This window comes from Ambystoma mexicanum, chromosome 6p (genome assembly GCF_040938575.1).
Source record: "Ambystoma mexicanum isolate Mex_15411 chromosome 6p, UKY_AmexF1_1, whole genome shotgun sequence".
NCBI classification, from domain to species: Eukaryota; Metazoa; Chordata; class Amphibia; order Caudata; family Ambystomatidae; genus Ambystoma; species Ambystoma mexicanum.
In genome coordinates, this window is record NC_090935.1 from 1440674122 (window position 1) to 1440698528 (window position 24407).

Sequence of the window (24407 nt, forward strand, 5' to 3'; positions counted from 1 at the left end):
GCTGGACTTTGAGGATGCTTACTTCCACATCCCCATACAGAAAGGGCATCGAAAGTGTCTGTGCTTTGTGGTCCAAGGACAGCACTATCAGTTCAAGGCCCTTCCCTTCGGCTTGAAGTTGGCGCCAAGGGTTTTCATCAAGTGCCTGGCACCGGTGGCGGCACGGCTGCGCCTGCAGGCGATCCACATCTACCCCTATCTGGATGATTGGCTCCTCCAAGCGATGTCAAGGAAACTCGCTGTTGAACACACAGCGAGGACCGTCCACCTGCTCACAGAACTGGGGTGCTCGATAAACTATGCAAAGTCCTGATTGGTACCATCGCAGGACGCTCGGTTCCTGGGAGCCAGACTCAATACGGTGGCCCGACTGGCTTCACCGTCAGAGGATAAAAGCCATCCTGGACAAGGTACAACGCCTGTTGACCATGGAAGTTCCTGGGGTGAGGTCCCTCAAGTCCCTGCTCGGCATGATGTCGTCATGCATCTACCTTGTTCGGCTGTGCAGGTTGCGGATGCGGCCGCTGGAGGAATTCCTCGACGCCCTTTGGATACAGGTGTCAGGAAGCTTCGAGGACAAGATCGCCCTCAGCGAGACATTCTGTCGAGCGATCCGGTGGTGGGGCGCCCGCACGCATCTCGCGGCGGGCATGGACTTTCAGAACCCAGCGCATCAGGAGACGGTGACGACGTCTGGAGGGATGAGGTGCGCACACCGGAAATCTCCACGCAAGAGGCCTTTGGCTCCCGGAGGAGAAGCCATTGCACATCAATGTCTTGGAGCTCTGGGCAGTGTTCTGGGCCCTCTGGTCCTTCCTTCCGTCCCTCAAGGGCAAGGTGGTGTGAGTCTTCACCGACAACACCACCACGATGTTCTACATTCGGAAGCAGGGGGGGCACCAGATCCCCAGCTCTCCCAGGGAGCGCAGGATCTATGGCACTGGGCCGTCGTCCAGGGGATGTTCCTGGTACCCTTTCATCTAGCAGGAGTGAAGAACACCGTTGCCGACTCACTCAGCAGGAAACTGCGCTCTTGCCACGAGTGGGAGCTTCAGCAGGATCAAGTAGATCTTCTATTCCGATGATGGGGCAATCCCCAGATCCATCTGTTTGCAACGGCGATGAACACCAAATTGCGGAGGTTCGCCAGCCGGGGAGCATGGGGGATGCATTCTCCTTCCCCTGGGATGGCCTGTTCCTCTCTGCCTTCCCACCGTTGCTTCTGCGACTCATCAGTCAACTCAGACGGTCACGGTGCAGGATGATCCTCGTTGCACCGGCGTGGCCGAGGCAGATAGGGTACCCGGACCTTATGGACATTTCAGCGTCCCCTCCAGTCTAGCTTCCGGCGGACGCAGATCTTCTCGCCAGGGAAGGAGGTGCGATCCTGCACCACGACTCAGGGTCGCGGAACCTGCAGGCCTGACTCCTGCAGCACTAGAGTTCGGAGGGTACGAGAGATCCCGGCGGATTGCAAGGAGGTGCCTGCCGAAGCCAGGGCTTCTTCAAGTGCTATGGACATAAATGGAAGAGGTCCACTGTCTGGTGCCATGCACAGAAGATAAACCCTCTACGGATAACGGCCCCTCAAGTTCTGCCGTACTTGCTGTCACTGGCCAAGAGGGGCTGGGGCACGCCTCCCTCAAAATTCATCTGCCAGCTATCTCCCGCTATACCAGAACTCTGGGGCGGTTGTCGCTGTGGTCTTATCGCTCAACGTGATTCTGACTGGGCTTATGGGTCCTCCGTTGGAGCCTCTGCATTCGGCACCCCTGAAATTCCTATCGTGGAAGACAGCGTTTCCTGTGGCCATCACCTCCGCACGACGAGTGGGAGAGATCCAGGCCCTCTCTTGTAAGCCTGTTTACTTGACATTCCACAAAATGAGGGTCGTGCTGAGGACGCACCTGTAACGCTCACCTGGTTCCCACGGAGGCGCGGCGTCGAAGGCGCAGAACTCTGAAGATGGACAGGAAGGGCCCCTCTATTCTGGCTTCCCTGGCTCGTTGGATACCCTCCTTAGGGTTTGGAAGGATGAGCTCTCCATCCTGCTTCTGATGCAGGGGCGCGTTGAAACCCAGTTACTTCACTGGATTGAGGATTGATGGGAGTTCAGGTAAGCTTGACTGTTCAGGTAAGGCGCTGTAAAAGTTCTGTTCAAAAGTTCAAGCTTAATAATAATGTTTGTTGTCTAATTGCAGCAAGCGCTAATGCTTATGTCTTTTTCCCCTTAGGGGCCGGGGTTCGGAGTGCCGGAGATATGGCGCCGACCCGAAGTGAAACAGCTCTGGATGAGCGCTCAGGTAATGTCTTTGCATTCGCTCATTCAATGTCTTTGTCTTTTTTCCCCATAGGGGCCGGGGTCCGGAGATGCCAGGAAGCGGCAGGACCCGAAATGCAGTGGGAATAATCCAACAGGTAAGACTTAAAAGGAAACTGAGCTTTCCTTATTCCTTTTCTCCCTCTCACCTTTGTTCTTGTCTTTTTTCCTCTAGGCGCCGGGGCGTAGCTGAATCCGGAAGATCGCTGCTGAAGATGGAAGCGCCTTGCCAAGGTGAGTAAAATGCAGCGCTGCAGCCATCGAAACGAAATGCCTTTAAAATGATGTCTTCCTTTTCAGGGCCGTTGGAGAAATGACTCCGGGATGCAGATTTAGCAGGTAAGGGCTTTTCTTCTCCTATTCTCTTCCTTTCTCCCCTTGCAGGTGTCCCAGGGTGCTGGCAGGCGTGGCTGAAGTCAGGATGCAGGAGCTGACACGGTGAGCATCCAGCTGCTAGGTGCAGAACAACGCGAAGCACGTATGGCTGTTCGGGTGGGGTTTAAATAGCCTTTGAAGAAGTTCCTGGTATGTATCCTTCCACCAATCAGGTATGTATCCTTCCCCGACCACACCCGGGTGGTGAAGTAGTCCTACAGGTAAAGTAGTCCCATTCAGGCCTCAAGAGGGCCTGGATGAAGCAGCAAGGTCTGCATCAGGTAAGTGTGCACCCAAGCACTTAAACACATATCCTCTTCTATGAGCCTGGCGCCAGGACTGGGGTCCGCTATGAGCCTGGTGCCTAAGGCGCCAGGACTGAGTCCAAAGGGCCCCGACTTGGGCCCGCTGAGACTTCCCTGGGGAAAATGATGTCTGCCTCTGGGGTTGCTGGGCCTGGCCTGGCTCCTTAGAGGTAGGCATCATGACAGTATCCCCCCTCAAGGTCTTTTCCTCCGGGGGTTTTGGTTTTTTGCGGGAATCTTCGATGGAATCTTTGAATTAATCGTGGTGCGTGAACATAGTTACTGGGTTCCCAAGATCTTTCCTGAGGTCCATATCCTTTCCAATCAACAAGATAGAAGAGTTTCGACTTAACTATCTTGGAATCTAAAATGTCTTTCACTTCGAATTCTAATTCTCCATCAATTTGGACAGGGCCTGGGGGCTCAGACAGTCTGGTTCCAGGTTGTACTGGTTTTAGAAGAGATGCGTGAAAAACGGGATGAATCCGCATGTTGGATGGTAAATCGAGTTTAAAGGCCACTGGGTTGATAATAGCTTTGATGGGGTAAGGCCCAATGAATCTGGGATTAAAAGTTCGCTGACCCTTGAGGGGTAGATGTTTAGTTGCTAGCCATACCTGATCTCCTACTTGGTAAGGAGGAGTTTTACTTCGGTGCAAATCAGCGTTTTCTTTATACTTTTTCTTGGCTTGCTGTAAGTGGGTTGTAGCTTCTTTGAAGGCTTGGGTTATTGTGGAATGTAGGTGATTTACTGCAGGCATCTCCAGGGTCAGAGGTGGATCTAGGTCAGAGGTCCGAGGATGGTGACCATACAGGGTATAAAAAGGAGTCTGTCCGGTTCCAGAATGCACTGAATTGTTGTATGCATATTCTGCAATCCAAAGGATGTCTTTCCAATTTAACTCGGATTGGTGTAACATGCACCGCAGATATTGCTCGAGAGTCTGATTGGTTCTCTCGGTTTGTCCGTCGGTCTGGGGGTGGTGGCTGGTGGATAACCGCACGTCTATTTGTGCTAGTTGGCAACATTTCTTCCAAAAGTGGGAGATAAATTGACTTCCACGGTCTGAGACTAATATGGAAGGGAAACCATGTAACCGCACTATATTTTCCATAAATTCCTTGGCCAAGGTGGAAGCTGACGGCAATCCTTTTAAAGGGATAAAATGGGACATTTTGGAGAATAGATCCACTATTACGAGAATCGTGTTGTAACCACCACAAGGAGGCAGGTCAGTTATAAAGTCCATTGACAAGGTGTGCCAAGGTGCTGGTGGAATGTCCAAAGGTTGAAGTAGGCCGGCTGGCCTTTTCTTTTGACTCTTATTTTGGGCGCAAATTCCGCAAGACAACACAAATGACTTTGTCTTTTCTCCAAGAAGGCCACCAGAAGTGGCGTTTGATCTTTTCTTCTGTTTTCGCGATACCGGGGTGTCCTTCCATTAATGATTCATGATGACGGGTAATGACAAGTTCCTGCAATTCTTTACTTGGCAGAAATAACCGCTCTTGGAAGTAGGGTAAATCATCCTTAACGGTGTAGTGAGGACCCTTTTGACTCCATTCCAGTAAGTCAGAAGAGTCAAAAAGTTGTTTTACTTGAGCTTGGATGTCCTCAATGGTTTGCAATGAAGTCAAGCCCAGAATTCTTTGTTCCGGTATGATTGGCACAGGTTCTAAACTCGAATTGGGTTCTTCCATGCCTATCCGGGATAAGGCATCTGCCTTACCATTCTTGCAGCCAGGGCGATAGGTAATTACAAAATCAAACCCCGCAAAGAATAAAGCCCATCGAAGTTGTCGCGAAGATTGAGCTTTGGCCGTCTTTAAATACTGCAAATTTCTGTGGCCCGTAATTACGGTGATGGTGTGTCTTGCACCGAGAAGATAGTGACGCCAAGCCTTGAAAGCTGATTTAATAGCCAGTAGTTCTTTGTCGGTAATTGCGTAATTGAGTTCAGGTGGAGAGAATTTTCTGGACCAAAGGCTACAGGGTGCAGTTGGTTAGTTTCTGGGTCTCTTTGCGACAGGACAGCTCCCATGGCCGAACTGGATGCATCTGTTTCCACGATGTAAGGGAGATCTGGACGCGGGTGCTTCAATACAGGTGCAGAGGTGAATTTGGTTTTCAGGTCCTGAAAGGCTTGTTCAGCCTCAAGAGTCCATTCAAAGCGTTTATTTTTCTTTAGGAGATCTGTGATGGGTTGAACAGTTCGAGAAAATTCCGGGATGAACCTTCGATAGAAATTGGCAAAGCCAAGCATGCTTTGCACTCCCTTCACAGAGCTAGGAGATGGCCATTTGAGAATGGCGTCCACTTTCCGCGAGTCCATTCGGATTCCTTGTGGTGTCAGGATGAATCCGAGAAACTCCACTTCTGTGGTATGAAAAACGCATTTTTTGAGCTTGGCAAATAATTTGTGCTGGCGCAATTTCTCAAGAACTGCCCTAACATGGTTTCTGTGATCAGATTCTGAGGAGGAATACACCAGGATGTCTTCAATATAAACGATGACACAAACATCGATAAGTTCCCGAAGAACATCATTCATGAAGTACTGAAAGGCGGCAGGTGCGTTGCACAAACCGAAGGGCATTACTTGATATTCGAAGAGCCCAAATTTGGTGCGGAATGCAGTCTTCCACTCGTCGCCCTCTTTTATACTTACCAGGTGGTAAGCTCCTCGGAGATCTAGCTTGGTGTACACACGAGCATCTTTTACTTGGTCGATAAGCTCAGGTATCAGGGGCAAAGGGTAACGATTCTTAATCGTTATCTGATTTAGGGCGCGGTAGTCAATACAGGCCCTAAGGTCTCCTTCCTTTTTCGGTGTGAAGAACAAAGCGGAAGAGACTGGTGACTTTGATGGGCGAATGAAGCCATTGGCCAGGTATTGATCCAAATACTGGCGCAAATGCAGGTTCTCAGGTTCAGTAAGAGCATAAATCCTACTACAGGGTAGTTGTGCATTGGGTACCAAGTCGATTTGGCAATCGTAAGATCGATGGGGAGGTAAGGTGTTAGCCTGCTCTTTCTGAAAAACGTCTTGGAATTCTTGGTATTCAGATGGTAGCTGTACAGGGGTGGAAGTTACAGAGGCTAGACCCGTAGCTGGATTCCTTGGGTAACAGGTTGGTTCACAATCAGGAAAAGTTATCTTCTTTGCTCACCAGTCTATTCTCGGATTATGTGTTTCTAACCAAGGGATTCCAAGAAGTACTTGAAATTGTGGGGCCTTGATCACATCAAACACGATTGCTTCCCGATGTCCGTCCTAACCCACCAGAGTGATTTCAACTGTGGAATGCGTTACAGGCCCTGAGGCTATTTCGGTTCCATCAACTGTAGTAATTACATCTTGGGTTACTTTCGGGCGGAGAGGAAGCTTAATCCTGGAAGCCAATTCACGGTCTATGTAATTTCCAATAGCTCCACTGTCAATGTATGCTTTTATAGCATGCAACTGCTGAGGCTGTTTTGGGTTCACAAGCACCATTGGCATGACAAAATGCGAGGTCAAAGAGTTTGTTTTCAAGCTCGGCAAGCGGACCCCTACGCTTGTCGGGCTAGGTCGTTTCCCGAACCAGGTGTCAATAACTCGTTATCAGTGGCTCCAACCACCTTCTTGGGTGGTTTAACTGGACAACTTTGAAGAAAGTGCCCGGAAGTTCCGCAATACAGACAAAGTTGCATTTGTCGCCTTCTCTCTCGTTCCTTCTGCGTTTATGGTCCTTTAACACTGCCAATTTGCATAGGTTCGGAAACGTCAGTACTCTTGGAGTTAACGTGGGTCTTGATAGGTACTCTGGTTTCATACTTGAGCCGATCTGCTTTTCTATTTTGAAGTCTGTGATCAAGTTGAACCACTAAGTCTATGTTGTCTGCGCAGGCCTGGGGTGGATCTACTATCTGAGCTATAACATCTTTAAGCTCTCCGCGCAGGCCTCGATGAAACAATGTGATCCTTTTATTCTCAGGCCATCCGGTTTCCACAACTAGTCTATTAAAGGTGGCGATATAGGACAAAAGATCCTGATTACCTTGTCGTAAGGATAGCAGTTCGTTGTCAAGGGCCTGTCCCTGCGAGTGTCGAGCGAACAATCTTTCCATGCTGGCCTGGAAGCCCTGGAAATCCCGGAGAATGGGATCATCCTGATTTACCAATGGAATAGACCAATCGGCAGCACAGCCACTGAGGTAAGATAGTACAAAGGCTACCTTGGTCTGGTCGTTGGGGAAGGCCCCGGGCCTGCATAAAAAGTGTAAACGGCATTGGTTCATAAAAACGGCATATTTCTTGGGATCCCCCGCAAAACGTTCCGGCGGGGCCAAAGGCATGTGTCCAGGTAGATTGATTTGTACCGGGTTATTCGAACCCATTGTTGTAGAAATATCCCCGAAAACAGGTAAATGAGTGTGCTCTGCCTGGCCCTGCAATAACCTTTTGGCCGGATCATCAGTTCTTTCCTTGGATAGAATTAGTTCCCTTTTGAGAGCATTAGTCTCCTGGCGGGCTGAGTGCACTTCTGCCCATAATTCCCCTACAAGATGGGCCAGCTGATCTGTCTCGGAAGTCTCCATAGCGCCCAGGTGGGAAATTGTGGTAAGGCTTCGCGTTCTGTAACGCTCACCTGGTTCCCACGGAGGCGCGGCGTCGAAGGCGCAGAACTCTGAAGATGGACAGGAAGGGCCCCTCTATTCTGGCTTCCCTGGCTCGTTGGATACCCTCCTTAGGGTTTGGAAGGATGAGCTCTCCATCCTGCTTCTGATGCAGGGGCGCGTTGAAACCCAGTTACTTCACTGGATTGAGGATTGATGGGAGTTCAGGTAAGCTTGACTGTTCAGGTAAGGCGCTGTAAAAGTTCTGTTCAAAAGTTCAAGCTTAATAATAATGTTCGTTGTCTAATTGCAGCAAGCGCTAATGCTTATGTCTTTTTCCCCTTAGGGGCCGGGGTTCGGAGTGCCGGAGATATGGCGCCGACCCGAAGTGAAACAGTTCTGGATGAGCGCTCAGGTAATGTCTTTGCATTCGCTCATTCAATGTCTGTCTTTTTTCCCCATAGGGGCCGGGTTCCGGAGATGCCAGGAAGCGGCAGGACCCGAAATGCAGTGGGAATAATCCAACAGGTAAGATTTAAAAGGAAACTGAGCTTTCCTTATTCCTTTTCTCCCTCTCACCTTTGTTCTTGTCTTTTTTCCTCTAGGCGCCGGGGCGTAGCTGAATCCGGAAGATCGCTGCTGAAGATGGAAGCGCCTTGCCAAGGTGAGTAAAATGCAGCGCTGCAGCCATCGAAACGAAATGCCTTTAAAATGATGTCTTCCTTTTCAGGGCCGTTGGAGAAATGACTCCGGGATGCAGATTTAGCAGGTAAGGGCTTTTCTTCTCCTATTCTCTTCCTTTCTTCCCTTGCAGGTGTCCCAGGGTGCTGGCAGGCGTGGCTGAAGTCAGGATGCAGGAGCTGACACGGTGAGCATCCAGCTGCTAGGTGCAGAACAACGCGAAGCACGTGTGGCTGTTCGGGTGGGGTTTAAATAGCCTTGGAAGAAGTTCCTGGTATGTATCCTTCCACCAATCAGGTATGTATCCTTCCCCGACCACACCCGGGTGGTGAAGTAGTCCTACAGGTAAAGTAGTCCCATTCAGGCCTCAAGAGTGCCTGGATGAAGCAGCAAGGTCTGCATCAGGTAAGTGTGCACCCAAGCACTTAAACACATATCCTCTTCTATGAGCCTGGCGCCTAAGGCGCCAGGACTGGGGTCCGCTATGAGCCTGGCGCCTAAGGCGCCAGGACTGAGTCCAAAGGGACCCGACTTGGGCCCGCTGAGACTTCCCTGGGGAAAATGATGTCTGCCTCTGGGGTTGCTGGGCCCGGCCTGGCTCCTTAGAGGTAGGCATCATGACAGCACCCCTTCTTCATGCCCAAGGTGCCGTCAAACTTCCATCTCAACGAGCCCTTGGTGTTGCCTATTTTCTTCCCGTCACCTTTGTCACCGGCTGAGAGGACTTTGCACTCACTGGATGTGGCTAGAGTGCTGAAGTTCTACGTGGACCACTCAAAGAGTTTTCTAAAGACATCGCAGCTGTTTGTGAACTTTGGCTCTGTGAACCAAGGGAAGGCCCTCTCCAAGGCTTTCATTTCCAGATGGCTCTCCTGCTGCATCACCCATTGTCACTGGTTGGAACACCGACTGTTGCCTGGCCATCCGAAAGCCCATTCGACCAGAGCGATCACTGCAACTACGGCGTTCCTGTCTGGTGTGCCCCTGCAGGACATCTGCAGGGCTGCTACGTGGAGGTCGACACACACCTTCACAAGATTTTACTGCGTCGACCGGGATTCCAGGGAGAAGTCCAGAGTCGGCCACCCATGCCAGACCCCATGCTGGAGAAGGAACAAGTTACTTAGCTGTAACTGTTGTTCTCCAGCATGGGTCTGGCATGGATTCACATCCGAACCCTCCCGCTTACCCCTCTGCGGCTCTTCTGTTGGTCCTACTGCCACTTTACATGCTACCAAATCTGAAGATGGCTGCCAGAGGAGGGGCTTAGGGAGAGGGCAGTCATTGGCTGGGGGCAGTATTACCCAGAGACCAGTGATTGGTTATTAGGAGACAGACAGTTCAGAAACTGAAACTGATTTTTTTTCTTTACCGAGGATTCCCAGCCTGACGACGGGCAATATTCATGAGCATTTGAATCCATACCAGAGCCATGCTGGAGAACAACAGTTATTTATTTATTTTTTTATTTGATAAGCGCAGCCAGGCCCAGGGGCATACGGGCGCATAAATTAGATCTGGTTACAGTTACAATTGAAAGCAGTCAAAAAAGGTTACGTTACAATACAGTTACAGGTAAGTACAAACTTGGTAATGGGAGTGCATACATACATGGTCTAGTATAAATACATTAATTACAAAATTGTGCTAGTGGCAGTCAATCATACTGAGGTCAGGCAGTTAGGCTGTCATGGAGTCCATATTGTGAAGCCAACACTTCGTGTTGTGTTTAAATAAGTTAAATGACGGTTCTGCTCGCAGAGGCGCAGGGATAGTGTTCCATAATTTAGAGGCTTGTACAGGGAAGCTAGCACCACCCTAGTTATGAAGTTTAAATCTCGGTATGGACATGGTGTTAGCTTGTGCTGATCTCAGTGGTCTTGAGGAGGTGTGAGGTGTAAGTTGGTTGGTGAGGTAGGCTGGTGCAAGGTTGGCCCTGGCTTTGTGTGTAAGGGCCAAAGTTTTATGAGATATTCTGTGCTTGACAGGCAAGTAACTTGTTCCTTACACACCTCTTAGGCTCGGATCAGGTCGGATCTAAGGGAGCTACTGGGAACACTTCCTCACTGCCTGGCAGTTGGTCACCCCCAACCCTCCCCTCCCACCAAGGGCTGTAGCCAACTTAACTAATTAATTACCAGTTTAGGCTCCAAATCTACTAACCAAGAGGTGGATTTTTAGGTAGGCAAAGCTATGTTCTGAAGTTCCACTCTTCCATGGAATTTAAGCCTCTCTAAAAACTCTTGAGGTTAAATATCCATAGCTCTTCTTTATAGGCCACTCTTTGGGCTTCTTGAATCATTGTGGCCTCTTGGATTTTATCCACGCAGCACCAATGTACGTCCACCAGTTTGTCCCTGTTCAACAAAATGGGTGACAAGTGGCGCATTTAATGTCCTTGTTTGAATTTTGGAGCGATGTTCATTTAAGAATAAACGAACTTCTCTAGATTACTTAACAATGTAAAGCATTTTACAAGGGCACACTACAGCGTAAATACATTTTTTTGCTTATGCAGGTTGTGAAGGCACGGAATTGCCAGAATTTTCCCTCATGTTCAAAGGAATACATTTTCGTTGAATATTTGCATGCAATACTTGAGGTACAGGGATAATGTCCAGTCACTTGAGCAAGATGGATATTAAGAGTAACAGCACGTTTAGCCGGCATCCGGCTTGGTTTAGTGAGTGTCTGTTGTAAATTCTTGCTCTTTTTAAAGGTAAATGGGAGGTGTTTCCGTTTTAATTCCCATTGTGCTCAAAATCCTCCAGTTTTTCAAAATTGCCTCCTGGATTGCCACACTATGTTGGCAAAACGTGGGTGAACACACCAGACGATCCATAACGTTTATATTTTTGGGTAGAAATAGGTTGTTCCGATCTGTGAATCTCAGCCTCTTCCTGCAGTGACGGACCCGTTTTTTAGGGTATCCCTGTTCCAAAAGTCTGCCTTGTAAAATATCTGCATGTATGCAGAGTCCGGTTGAGTCTCGTAAGCAGCTCCACGGGGAGACGAGGGGCAGTCTGCCTACGTAGCCTTCCCTGAGCAGCACTCGGGTATTCATTCAGTGGCTTCCGAGTAACAGTAGACTGGCGGAAAGGCCAGTGAAAGAAGCCCTGGTGTGGGAAGAGCACAAAGGAACCCCAGAGTGGGCAGAGGGCCAAGACCCCCTGCGTGGGGGAGAGATTGAAGTACTGTGAACATAGACACGGACCCTATGTTAAATAGAGACAGGGTTGGGAAATCAAAAGCCAACAGCCATCTCTTTTCAATGGGCAAGGCCCAAATGTATTGTTTTGTTGTTTGTTTTTCTTTTGAAGAATAGGCAGAGAAAGTAGGTTAGCATAGAATTTCTGGACAGAGGACATAATTTGTTTGACCATCTCGACACCCTGATGAGAACCCCTTTTTATGCTCAGTTATATAGAATAGGGCTTAGTAAAACAAAGTTATTGAAAGATTAGGCCTGTTGAATCAGAAGAACAAATACATCTTTCAAAATCATGCCTTCTTGCCCGTCTCATGATTATAACTACCAAACTCTTATTTGGGAGCAAACTTGAACAGTAAGGCTTAGGCTAAGGAGAGCAGGCGTTTAATGTTAAGGACAAGTAACATAGATAAGAGACTGTCCACAGAGTGCAAATATCAAGATACTAATATATCAGCACAGGTGCATTAATTTAAGGTACTGAAAGGGTAAGTAACACAATATACAACCATATATGATCACAAGTTTGGTGTCCAGGAAGGCATAACCTATACAGTATATATAAGTTCTGTTATTTACCTTAAATGTCGGGGTTGGGTAGATGTTACACAAATGATTGTAGACCTTCTAATTGACAAGGCAGTAACCATCCACAGTAGCAAAACATGGGTCCAATCCCTAACCCAAGAAGACGTTTTCGGCACAGTTCAAGGTACGTGCCCCAGTATAGTTTGCTTTTGAGTGTGTTTAAAGTTATTTAAACTTATTGCATAGTGAATAACCAGACTTAATGTGGTAAATCGAGTCAGTGACCCAATTTGCATTGTTTTAGAAGGGGGGATTCCTGCAAATGAAAGGTGCAGCCACCAATTCTTTTCACCGAAAGGAACCCCAGACTGGACTCCTATGCCCAATATCCACCACTCAAAGGGAAGGGTACCTGCAGGTAAAGACTTCAGAAACCATGTTATCCAATGGGAGCCAGGGGGACTTTGACACATATGCAAGCCAACCTCTCTTGGCCCATTAAGAAAAAACAAACGCAGCTGAATCTGGGCAAGTGACGACAGCTACTCTAACAGCGGGTTCCAGTGTGTGAGGTCCAGTGGTCGCGGATGTTGAGTGCTCTTCTGATGACAATTATGACAGCTTGTTTGCTGAATCAGCAGTTCTGTCTCGGTCAGCAATCAAACAGTTCTGAAGATTGCCAGACTGAATTCTTGTTGAAGATTAACTTCTGCTTGCACTCCCACCATGCTAGACTCGCAGAATGAGGAAGTATTTTCAGGACCTCCAACATTCAAAGTCTGTATGGCTGTCAAATCATGAACAGTTAACATAATACTGTTACACCCAATCCTTTGCGTGTGTACTAGCGCCATCTGCAGCCTCTTAACCAACACAAACTGGCTCTATGCGTACAAAAGCTACTTCCCAGGTGCAGAGAGGAATGCGCATATATGGCTACATCCTACCCTGCCTTGGAGGAAGACTACCAAAATAAGTGAAGCATAAACACTTGGCTTAAACAGCTGGTCAGCCATTTTGAGCAATGCAGTGCAAAAAATGCTGGCATGCAAAAAGTTAAATATAGAGGCAGGTACGAGTGCACCCAAAAAATTATAAAGGAACCTCTGCCACCAGTTGGTCTCGGATTGACGTATTGTGTGAAAAATACCTATAATCCGAAAGGGATGGAGGTTCCCAGAACCAATTTCCTTAAATGGTGGCACAAGGTTCACCTGCACAGCTAGCCTTAAATATTGGCCGGTGCCCCAACACGAAATGATATAAAGCAGTGAAGTTTAAAAAGACCACTCACAAGACCCATGTCCAGGCCACCAAATAGTCGGCATGCATGTTGGCTGTTCCATTAGATAGGTGGAAGGGGGATTGAGGGGGATGAAAAAAGACTTCCTCATAATAAATGGTGATCATTCCGTCCTGCTGACAGTGAATAGAGAAAACGGGATGCTGTGAGGTGGTGCAGCCTCCACAGTCACCCTTCTGGAAAACTGTGGCAGACCGATTCAAACTCAGGCTAATGGTCTTTCAAAAGAGGATGTGAGTAGAATTGTGAGAGAAGAGCAGAAGGGGGCGACTGGAGGAGTTTAAAGGGGGATAGAGTGGGGGAAACAATGTAGGACTTTCATGGCGAGGGATTTAAATATGTGAAAATTTGGCAGTGGACGACCAAATAGGTCAGAAGACCCAGCAATATTGATATATTCACTCTAGCCAGACTGACGGGAGGTGTTAACATAGATTCAGAACTGCAGAAGAGCCTCAGAGATTTCGAAACTGCAGGACAATCTGTGGAGAAGGAGAGTTGAACCCACAAATAAGCATATTACTGGACGGTATGGACTTGAGAGGGAAGCCTTAAGGATCCTGAAAAATTACAAGGGTCAAGACCAAAGGAAAAAAAAGGTGATGCCACTGAAGTATCGGGGAAGGCTGCCTAGAAAATGGAGCTCAAGCCTATAGGAGGAGAAGTCGCTTCCCCACCCCCCAAACCCCAAATCCTCCTTTAGCCATTAGGGAAGAGAACAGGGAGTACATGGAGTTCAGCTACTAGGAGTATCCTATCCAGCCTCTCCAGTTTTCCAACATATTAAAGCTTGGAAAAGAACAAGGTGAAGGATGTTGATGTACAGGTAGAGGAGGAACTGGAAGAAGAGGTGGACTGGGAGGTAGGCGTGACAAAGAAGGAAGCCAAGACCAAATAGCAGCTGGACTGGAATAACTCAGTAAATTAAATGTTAACAGCAAGGATAGGAGTGACCTCAGTAATGGGGGGGGGAGATCAGTGAAAGCCCAGCAGGAAAATCCCAAGGCAGGAGACAATGGCAGTGCCCTTGGTGAGAAGAGTGCAATAAAAAAATAAAACAAACAGGAGGTGAATGCTCTAAGCCTTCCAAGAGGCCAGAGAAACCATATCTGGATGGGCAGATAATGCAAACCAGAGTAGGGGAGGTACAGGAATTTACTGTATGTCACATTGAAGTGTTCGAAATCAGCTCCACTAGAATAGAAGAGCTGCCAGGAGGTACAACCTACATGTTATTGGAATAAAAGTAAAACCTCCCCCAGATGGTTTATAAAACGATTGAAGAGAATGTTTCCAGAATGGAAGCAGTGGGGCTTTGACAGAGAAACACAGCAAGCTCACCTTATTGCACAAATAAGGGTGTGGGATGCAGAGAGAAACCAGCCCATCTGGTCTTCTTGGGGGGGAACTTCCTTGTTGGAGATCATATCAATAGGTCAACTACTGCAAGGAAACCATTGCAGGTGGATGGGAGGATATTGGGTACGGACAGATTTGTTGAGAATGGCTTCTTATGATATTCTTCCATCCACTAAAACATCTGGGAGAAGTGTTTATTCACGTGCAAGTGAAATTGGGGCAGAGTTTGGCTCTCGGTTTGGGGGTAGATCGGGGAAGGGTTGTTTTCAACTGCACAAGCTAAGGTTTTGAACTTGAGACTGGGACGATGGAAACAGAGCACCCTATAGGCTGCTCAAGGAGCAGCTGCTGATTGTGAAGAGGGCAAGAAAGTGGTGGGAGGGACTGCAATAGGGGTGAGGTTTGTAAGGCAAGAATGGAAGGGGTGAGATGAGGGTGTTAACAGGAAAAGACTGCTACAAAGAATAAACAAATTTAGCACAATCAATTTTGTATATTGTAATATTCCAAAAGAATGGATTAAGGGAACACAAAGATCTAGGAAGACAAGGAAAGCAACTTGAAACACTCCCCCGCCCCCTCGGGGGGGGGGGGGGGAGAGAAACACACACACACACACACACACACACACTTCATCAGGTGATGCTTTTGAGATCCCAAATGAGATATATTTAATGACTTTTTGATATGAGGTATTAACAAATGAAACGCGTTGTGTCCACAGATACATCTGCAACGTTTTACGCTCTACTTGAATTATTTTAGAGGCCTTTATTACAAATTGTTTCAAAAAGGAAGGGAAGGTAGTTGAAGACTATTCGGTCCCTCCCTATCAAGACTGATTACCAATTGTCTAACCTTTACATATATATATATAAATATATTATATAATTTCTGAGGCTTGTGGAATCTGCTTAGATCACATGCTGTGCATAGGCCGACATCTAGTGGAAGCTACGGAAACACTCCCCCGCCCCCTCGGGGCGGGGGGGAACACACACACACACACACTCTTCATCAGGTGATGCTTTTGAGATCCCAAATGAGATATATTTAATGACTTTTTGATATGAGGTATTAACAAATGAAACGCGTTGTGTCCACAGATACATCTGCAACGTTTTACGCTCTACTTGAATTATTTTAGAGGCCTTTATTACAAATTGTTTCAAAAAGGAAGGGAAGGTAGTTGAAGACTATTCGGTCCCTCCCTATCAAGACTGATTACCAATTGTCTAACCTTTACATATATATATACATATATATATAAATATATTATATAATTTCTGAGGCTTGTGGAATCTGCTTAGATCACATGCTGTGCATAGGCCGACATCTAGTGGAAGCTACGGAGTATTACAGTTTGTTTTTCGAAACTCGAAAATGGGCATCGACACAGGGCGTGCCAGTAATACTATCCCTAGTGTGACGTCCACTGTACCCAGGATCCTTCACGCGTCTAGGCCCCTGAGATTGTTTTTTTCCGCCATGCTGGTCGGAAGCACTGAACGGAGTTCCCTGACTTAGTCAGATTTTGCAAATATTGTTATATATTTCCCCGTTTATTCCACCTATACGTCGAGTCTCCGAACATCGACACTCGACGCCGGATCTGAGAAAAATCAACCGTCGAACTACAGGGACGGATTTGGGCCTCGGAAGGCCTCTGGCCTCGGCAGTCCTCTGGACTCGGCCCTGCAAGTAGGGAGAGTGGGGGGTGGCACATAGCCTACACTCTGATTAATATAGGTACATTACTTATATTCCTACACTCCCAGCCCGCTGCCACAGGGTGCGTATGGAGGGTACCCCTTTTCAATTTAGCCCCAAGTGCACCCGCAAGTATCCTTGGGTTGACAGACACGCCACGTGTAACCTCTGCTTGCCGAGGGACCACCCCGAGGCGAATTGCAGAGCGTGCAGTCGGTTCAAACCGAAGACCCTTAAGGACCGTGTGACAAAGCGTTGGCAGCGACGCCGTACTTTCGGACGGCGAGGGCAATGTGGCGTCGATGGACAGCCAAGCGCAAGTCCTCGACCTCGGAAGGTTGTCCGGCAGGGCAGCTATGGGGAAGACACCCGGTGACACGAGCGATACCCACACCACATCCAGCAAACAAAGGTCCAACCGAGACTTGACGCGCACGTCGAGTTCTCGGAAAGAGGCACGTAGAGAACAGTCCGCCGAGTCAGTGTCCTCTGGGCGTTTGCGTTCGAGATCGCCTCATGACACCAGGCAACCCTCCACTGTTGCTAAGAGTGCCTTGCTCCCCTTAGTGACTGAGGTTCGGTCGTCGGAGGATGACGCCGACCTCTTCCCCTAGGCCGCACTCCAGGAGTCGGCGTCTGCAGGCAGTGCGAAGGCTGCTACCGAATCCCTTACACTCTCCAGAGACAGGGGCTCTACCCCCGAATCTCGGCGCCAGGCGTCGAAAAGCTCTGATAGGGCCCAAAATTCGGGGAAACACTCTTCCACCTGCGGGGAGGGGGGAAAACAATGAAGTAAGCAGTCCCAGCCTACTTCCACTCCTAAACTACATTCTACTCCACCTAAACAGACGGACATGTCTCAGTCTCTTGTCCCTAAGGCCCCTGTTCAGGCCAGTAGGTCTAGTCAGGATAAAACGGGGAAAGCGCTCCAGAATAGAGTTATTCCCAGTTCAAGGGAATGGTCCAGTGATGACATAGACAGAGTAATGTCAAGGATGTCATCATTGGCAGCTTTCTACGCCAAAAACCCGGAACACTTTCTATCTTATACCCCAGAAGGGGTAACTCCCTCAGGCTCTAAGGATCCAATACCCCCAAGTAAGAAGTCCCGGGGTGAAGCACCTACTCAGTCTTCAGACCCCTTTTATATACAGCCCTATTCTCAATATGAGGAAGATCCATCCGTTGGTGAGGATCCAGACGTGGGCATGTTCGAAGAACAAACTGGGACGGGCTATTATGGGGATGATGAGGACCAAGAGGAGGAGGAGGAGGAGGAGGAGGACGATACCCAGATACATACTGGGTAGATTCCCCGGTAGAGAAAGAGCCTGCGGTTACCGACTCCCCTGTCGACAACCAGCCTCTCCTAAATGAGGTCCTGTCCAGAGCGGTACAGCACTTCCACATTGACACCCAAGGTGCTCAGGAAGAGAGGGACTTTGCAGAGGAATTGGTGGGAGAAAGGAGACCTGTTGCTCAGGCCATCCCTATCCTTAAGTCGATACAAAGGAGGATAGACCCTTCCCTTGTTAACCCCAATCTCACTAGGGCAGTAAACCCCAGAATTGAAAAGCTTTTCAGGGCAGCCCAGTCTGACCCACTGTACATAAGGGGACATCTCAAACCGGACTCCCTGGTTGTTACAAACACCAGTAAGAGGGCGGGAACAGCCTTGTCATCGTCCGAAGCTCCCCTCGACAAGGAGAGCAAGAAGATTTATGGCTTGGGCAGGAAAGTAGCCTCCATTTCCGCCTATCATGCAAGGATTGCCATCTCCACCACCCTGCTGGCTAGTTACAACTGCCACCAGTGGGAAGAAGTCGCAGCTCTCATATACTCCGCCCCAGAACCCTTAAAAAGCCAATTGGCACGAGTTTCGGCAGAGGGGAGAGCCGTGTCAGGTTGCATTTTAAAATCAACCTTTGATGCCGCGGATAACACCGGCAGATTAATTGCTGAAAGCACGATCAAGAGGCATGCTTGGCTATGGCAGTCTGGGTTCAAGGCCGAGACCCAAGCATCATTGATAGATAAGCCGGTGAAGCCGGATCTATTGTTTGGAAAGGCGGACAAGGACGCTCTGAAGAATGCCAAGGACGAGTATGAGACACTCAAGTCCCTAGGGCAACTAACCAACAAACCCCCTAACCAGAGAGGGAATGGCAATTTTCATCGGCCTCGCGGACAAAACTCCCAAAAAGGCTCAAACTATTCCCAGGGCCAGGGTACTCCATGGAACACTAACCAGCAGTCTACCCAGAGTTATTGCAGGGGTAACAAAAGAGGTCGTGGTAGGGGTAGAGGCAGTTCCAATAAAGGAGGGGGCATGCCTCCACCAAAACAGTGACGCTCAGTTCAGGGTCCCTTCTCACGTATCCCCAGTAGGGGGACGCATTTCCATCTTCACCCAAGCTTGGGAAGGGATCACATCAGATAGATGGGTGCTGTCCACAGTGTCCGCAGGATACTGCATAGAACTCCTAGAGCGTCCCGGAAACCACCCTCCACGACAAAGAATACACTCCTTAGACCACCAGAAGATCTTCTCAAAGAGATCGAAAATCTTCTCGCAAAGGACGCGATAGAACTCGTCCCGGGACACCAGGTAAACAAGGGTATTTATTCAACTTACTTCCTTGTGCCAAAAAAAATTTGACAATGCGCCCAGTATTGAATTTACGGCCTGCAAACAAGTATGTCAAGCCCCAAAAATTTCGCATGACTACTCTCCAAGAGGTAATTCCCCTCCTAAAAAAGGGGGATTACATGGCAACATTGGATATGAAAGATGCCTATTTTCATATTTCCATGTTCCCAGCGCACAGAAAATATCTGCGCTTCAAGGTGGACAGTCAGCACTACCAGTTCAAGGTACTGCCCTTCGGGATAGCCTCGGCTCCAAGGGTATTCACCAAGGTACAGGTGGTGGTGGCGGCACACCTACGCAGGGAGGCAATCCCAGTGTACACTTATCTGGACGACTGGCTCATCACGGGGGAGACCCCCGTAATTTGCAGGACAAACATTCAAAGAACTATTAACCTCCTCGAATTGGGCTTCTCCATAAACGAGAAAAAATCAAGTCTGGTGCCCAGCACCTCCAAGCAGTTCCTAGGAGCTGTTCTAACAACTCAAGAGGGGTTGGCTTTTCCTTCAGAGGAAAGAATTCGGAATATACTACTGCAAATTCCGCAATATCAAACCGGTCGCCAGATAACAGTACGCAAAGCAATGATTTGCTGGGCATGATGGCGTCATGTATTTACCTGGTCCCCCACGAGCACCTGCGCATGCGTCCCATGCAAGAATGGTTGGCGAAACTGTGGTCTCAGGCAAGTGGTCAGTGGGACGATCTAGTGGTCGTTTCGCCAACACTTGTACAAAGCCTCCACTGGTGGACAAGAGACAGTCTATCCAAGGGGAAACCCTTTTTACGATCCCGAGATACAGGCGGTAGTCACGACGGACGCATGCCTGACAGGATGGGGAGCTCACCATCTCCACCACACAGCTCAGGGTCTCTGGTCTCACACAGTGGCCAAGAATCACATCAACCTGCTAGAGCTTCTGGCAGTTTTCAGAGCACTTCAAGCGTTCGAGCCCCACCTACTGAACCTGTCGGTGCAGATCCGGACATACAGCACGACAGCCATGTTCTACCTGAACAAGCATGGAGGGACTCGTTCGCCAAATCTGTCCAGACTTGCCCAGAACATTTGGATATGGGCACTCAGACGGAACATCTTTGTCATCTCAACATGTTCCAGGGGATCTCAATTCTCTAGCGGACGCTTTGAGCATAGATCCCCTTCCGGAGGAACACGAATGGTGTCTACACCGAGAAATCGTAGATCTCTTCTCTCAGTGGGGTTTTCCCACTATAGACCTATTCGCCACAAGCGAAAACAGACAGTGCCCAGGATTCGCATCCAGGTTTCCCCAACCAGACTCCCTTGGGAACGCCCTGTGGATGAACTGGTCAGGGATGTTTGCGTACGCTTTTCCACCAACTCCTCATCAGGAAGGTGGTGAACAAGATGAACAGAGAGTCGATGACTCTCGTCCTAGTTGCTCCCATGTGGGCGAGACAACCGTGGTTTCGACACCTACGCAGACTTGGTGTGCGATCCCATCAAACTCCCGGGCTGGTACAGTCTTTTGCCCCAGCACCAAGGTCAGAAGGTGCATCCTTTACCCAACTCAATGAACCTAGCAGCATGGCTCCTGAGGTCATAGAGTTTGGACATCTCAATTAACCACAGAGGTGTATGGACATCCTAAAAGAGTCTAGGAAAACGAACACAAGGCATTGCTACTTCGACAAATGGAAGAGATTCGTTATCTGGTGCCAGAATAAACAAATCAACCCAGTTGATTGCACTCCTTCCACAATCGTGACATACATGCTCCACCTGCTGGACGCAGGGTTGGTTTTCAACTCACTAAAGGTACACCTGGCAGCACTGTCAGCGTACACCACCTCACATAGCAAGGTGTCGTGGTGGAAGGTACCAGTGGTAAAAGCCTTCATGGAGGAAGTAAAGAGACTTCATCCTCCTATATCTAACCCACCACCAGGATGGGACCTGACTGTGGTGCTATCTAAACTCATGGGGCCCCCATTCGAGCCCATGCATAAGACAAGTCTCAAACACCTGACCTATAAGACTGCCTTCTTAGTATCCATTACATCCATAAGAAGGGTCAGTGAAATTCAGGCTCTGTCAGTGCAGGATTCTTTCTTTTCTATTCATAAGGATAAGCTGGTTTTACGGACACACCCTAGGTTCTCACCTAAGTTTATTTCTAAATTCCATGTAAACCAGTCCATCGAGCTTCCGGCTTTCTTCCAAAACCCACAAAGCTCGGCTGAGGTTAAACTACACACCCTAGATGTGCGTAGGGCGGTCCTTTACTACGTAAACAAGACCAGACTGCTTAGGAAAACAGATCAACTGTTTGTCTCCGTAGCCACAAGCAAAGAGGGAGATCTCGTCTCTAAGGGTGCCATCTCCAAGTGGATTGTCAACTGTATCCAGTTGTGTTACTCTCTTTCTGACAAAAATGTGCCTTTTACGCCCAGAGCCCACTCGACAAGAGGCATTGGGGCCACTCTGGCTTTCATTGCAAATGTTCCCCTTGACACCATTTGCAAAGCAGCTACTTGGAGCTCTATTCACACTTTTACTCAGCACTACTGCATTGACACCCATTCCAAGACAGATACTCAAGTGGGACAAGCGGTTCTAAGACACTTATTTGCTCATGACCCTTCTCACATCCCACCTCCTTCTAACACTGCTCGCTAATCTCTGCACAGCATGTGATCTAAGCAGATTCCACAAGCCTCAGAAGGGATACATTACTCACCGTAATTGTATTTCTGATGCTTGTATCTGCTTAGATTCACATGCGACCCACCCTTCCTCCCCTGCGAGAGAAGGCGCATGGATGCTTGTAGTCTTATCTTTATATCTTCTTGGATACTCTGTGCTCACGCTACTCCTCATGCTACCTCATGTCTGAAAAAATACAATCTGAGGGTCCTACACGCGGACATCGCAGTACAAACATATTAAAAAACACAACATTGCACTTGTCAAACTTATCAAATAATCTCTAGTTGTCATGATCACTGCTTCCAAGGAGCCAGGACCAGCCCAACGTCCTTGGAAGCAGGCCCCTAACCCTAATCCTAGGCACCAGCCGGTCCCCACGGGGACCTTTTGGACCTTGTCCTGGCGCCGGTGGCACCAGGCTCATCAGAATCATCGGTCCCGGCACTGGAAGCGCCGGGCTCATAATATGTGTGCAGATGCTTGGGTGGACTTACCTGCAGCAGACCATGCTGCTTACTTACCAGCCACTTAGAAGCCCTCTGTGAACAGGAACTACTTTCTTACCTGGGTGGGGCAAGCTCCACTCCCTGGATTCAGCACTGGAAAGCTTCTGGAACTGGAACTCTTTTCTTACCTAGGCGGGGCCGTGGAGGAAGACGCCTCATCACTCCAAGGCTATTTAAACCACACCCGATAGATGAAACGTGCTTCGCGTTATTCTGCATCTGCAGCAGAACGCTCACCGAGTCTGTTCCAGCCTTTCTTCTTACGATCCTGAATCTGCAAGAATCATACTCACCATTCCTGCATCCTGAATCTGCAAGAAGCATACTCACCATTCCTGCATCCAGTCGACAGCAGCACCTGCAGAGACAAGAAACAGCAGGTTAGCAAGGCAGCCTTAACTCGCAGTGCTACTCACCTGATCCATCGGCTGCGGTCATTTTCGGCACGCTGCACCTCCGCCTGCGAAGACAAAAGCATTGTCACTACTTACCGGCACTCCGTGAATTCTGGATTTCTTCACACTGCATCGCCCCCTGCGGAGATAAAAGCATTGTATCTACTTACGGACATTCCGCGGACCCGGCGCTGCAAACCAACTTCTGAAAGACAAAAGAAGAGACATTAGACAGGTATTTACTTACGCCCATTGCGCTCTTCGCAATAGAACGCCTGCAATACTCCGGCGTCTCTTCAGCACGAACTACGCTGCAAGGGAAAAGACAGTTAGAGCGCTTGCATTTACTCACGCATTTCCAGGCGCTTCACTCCATCTTCCTCAAGAGTCCTGCAAGACAAAAGGGAGAAAAGCATTATACGAAGTCCTGTTCAATGTTAACGTGCCTTGCACCTAAAGACTATAAAGACTAAAAAGGTGTCTGGAAACTCACCGCTCGTGCAGTTAACGACGGTAACGGTCTTCTGAGTCCAAGAGGCCTATGTTTTACCAGTGAAGGAACTGGCAACAGCGCCCTGCACCAGACGCAGATGGAGAGCCCAGCATTTACCTATCTAAGGTGAGCACGTTGACCTGGGGGCTCTACGGAGAGGGAGAGAGAGGAAGAGGGACATTGAACAACCCAGACCATTAACCCCCATATTCTTTCACCTGCAGAAACCTCACCCTACGAGTTCGACACACAGTGCGAAGAGGTTCGACCCCAGAAGCCCATCGGGTTCTGCACATCACCTTTCGAGTCACAGACACCTTCCTGCCCAGATCAGCGCCTCCGTGGGAATCAGGTGAGCGTTACAGAACGCGAAGCCCACTGCAAAACTCCTACCCAGGCGCAATGGAAACCTCAGACACTGATCACTTAGCCCAGTTGCTCGGGGAATTAAGAGCAGAAGTACATGCAGCTCGTCAGGAAACAAGCTCTCTAAGAAGAGAACTGATAGTTTCCAAGGAGCGAACAGAGGACCTCGCTAGGCAATTGCTACAAACACAGGTAGGACAGACACCCCTGCCCGCTCCAGGAGGAAGCTATCCTTCTGCATCATCTATAAATCCAGTGCAAATCAATCTACCTGGTAATGTGCCCTTGGCTCCGCCCGAACGTTTTTCTGGTGACCCAAAGAAATTTGCAGTGTTCCTCAACCAGTGCCGCTTAAATTTCTTATGTCGACCAGCTGCATTCCCAACAGACCAGACCAAAGTGGCTTTCGTACTTTCTTATCTCAGTGGCAGCGCCGCAGATTGGTCGATCCCTTTAGTCACCCAGGATGATCCGGTTTTACATGATTTCCAGGCCTTCCAGTCCAGCATGGAGAAACTGTTTGCAAGACATGCACAAGGGCAGGCCTTGGACAATGAACTTCTTTCATTACGACAGGGTAATCAAGACCTCTTGACCTATATAGCCTCATTCAACAGACTCATAGTGGAAACTCAATGGCCCGAGGATAAGAGAATAACGCTTTTCTACAGAGGCCTGCGTGGAGAGCTCAAGGATGTGTTAGCTCAAGTTGTGAACCCTCCACAGGAATGTTCAGACTATATTGACTTAGTCGTCCAATTGGACCACAGATTACAGAACAGGAAGGCTGATAGTTCTAAATTTGATACCCGAGTGTTTTCTAAACCACAGACTTCTACTAAGGGAGCTGACACTGTGGAACCCATGCAAATAGGGGGGATGAAAGGTCCTTTAACCCAAAAGGAGCGGGAAA

The 24407-nt window shown here is 48.7% G+C and overlaps 1 protein-coding gene across 1 annotated transcript in view; it reads left to right on the forward strand.

Annotated features, from left to right (window-relative positions):
• GTF2E2 (general transcription factor IIE subunit 2) overlaps nt 1-24407 on the forward strand; it is a 648065-nt gene that overhangs the window by 222312 nt on the left and 401346 nt on the right. The gene's annotated exons all lie outside the window — the stretch shown is intronic.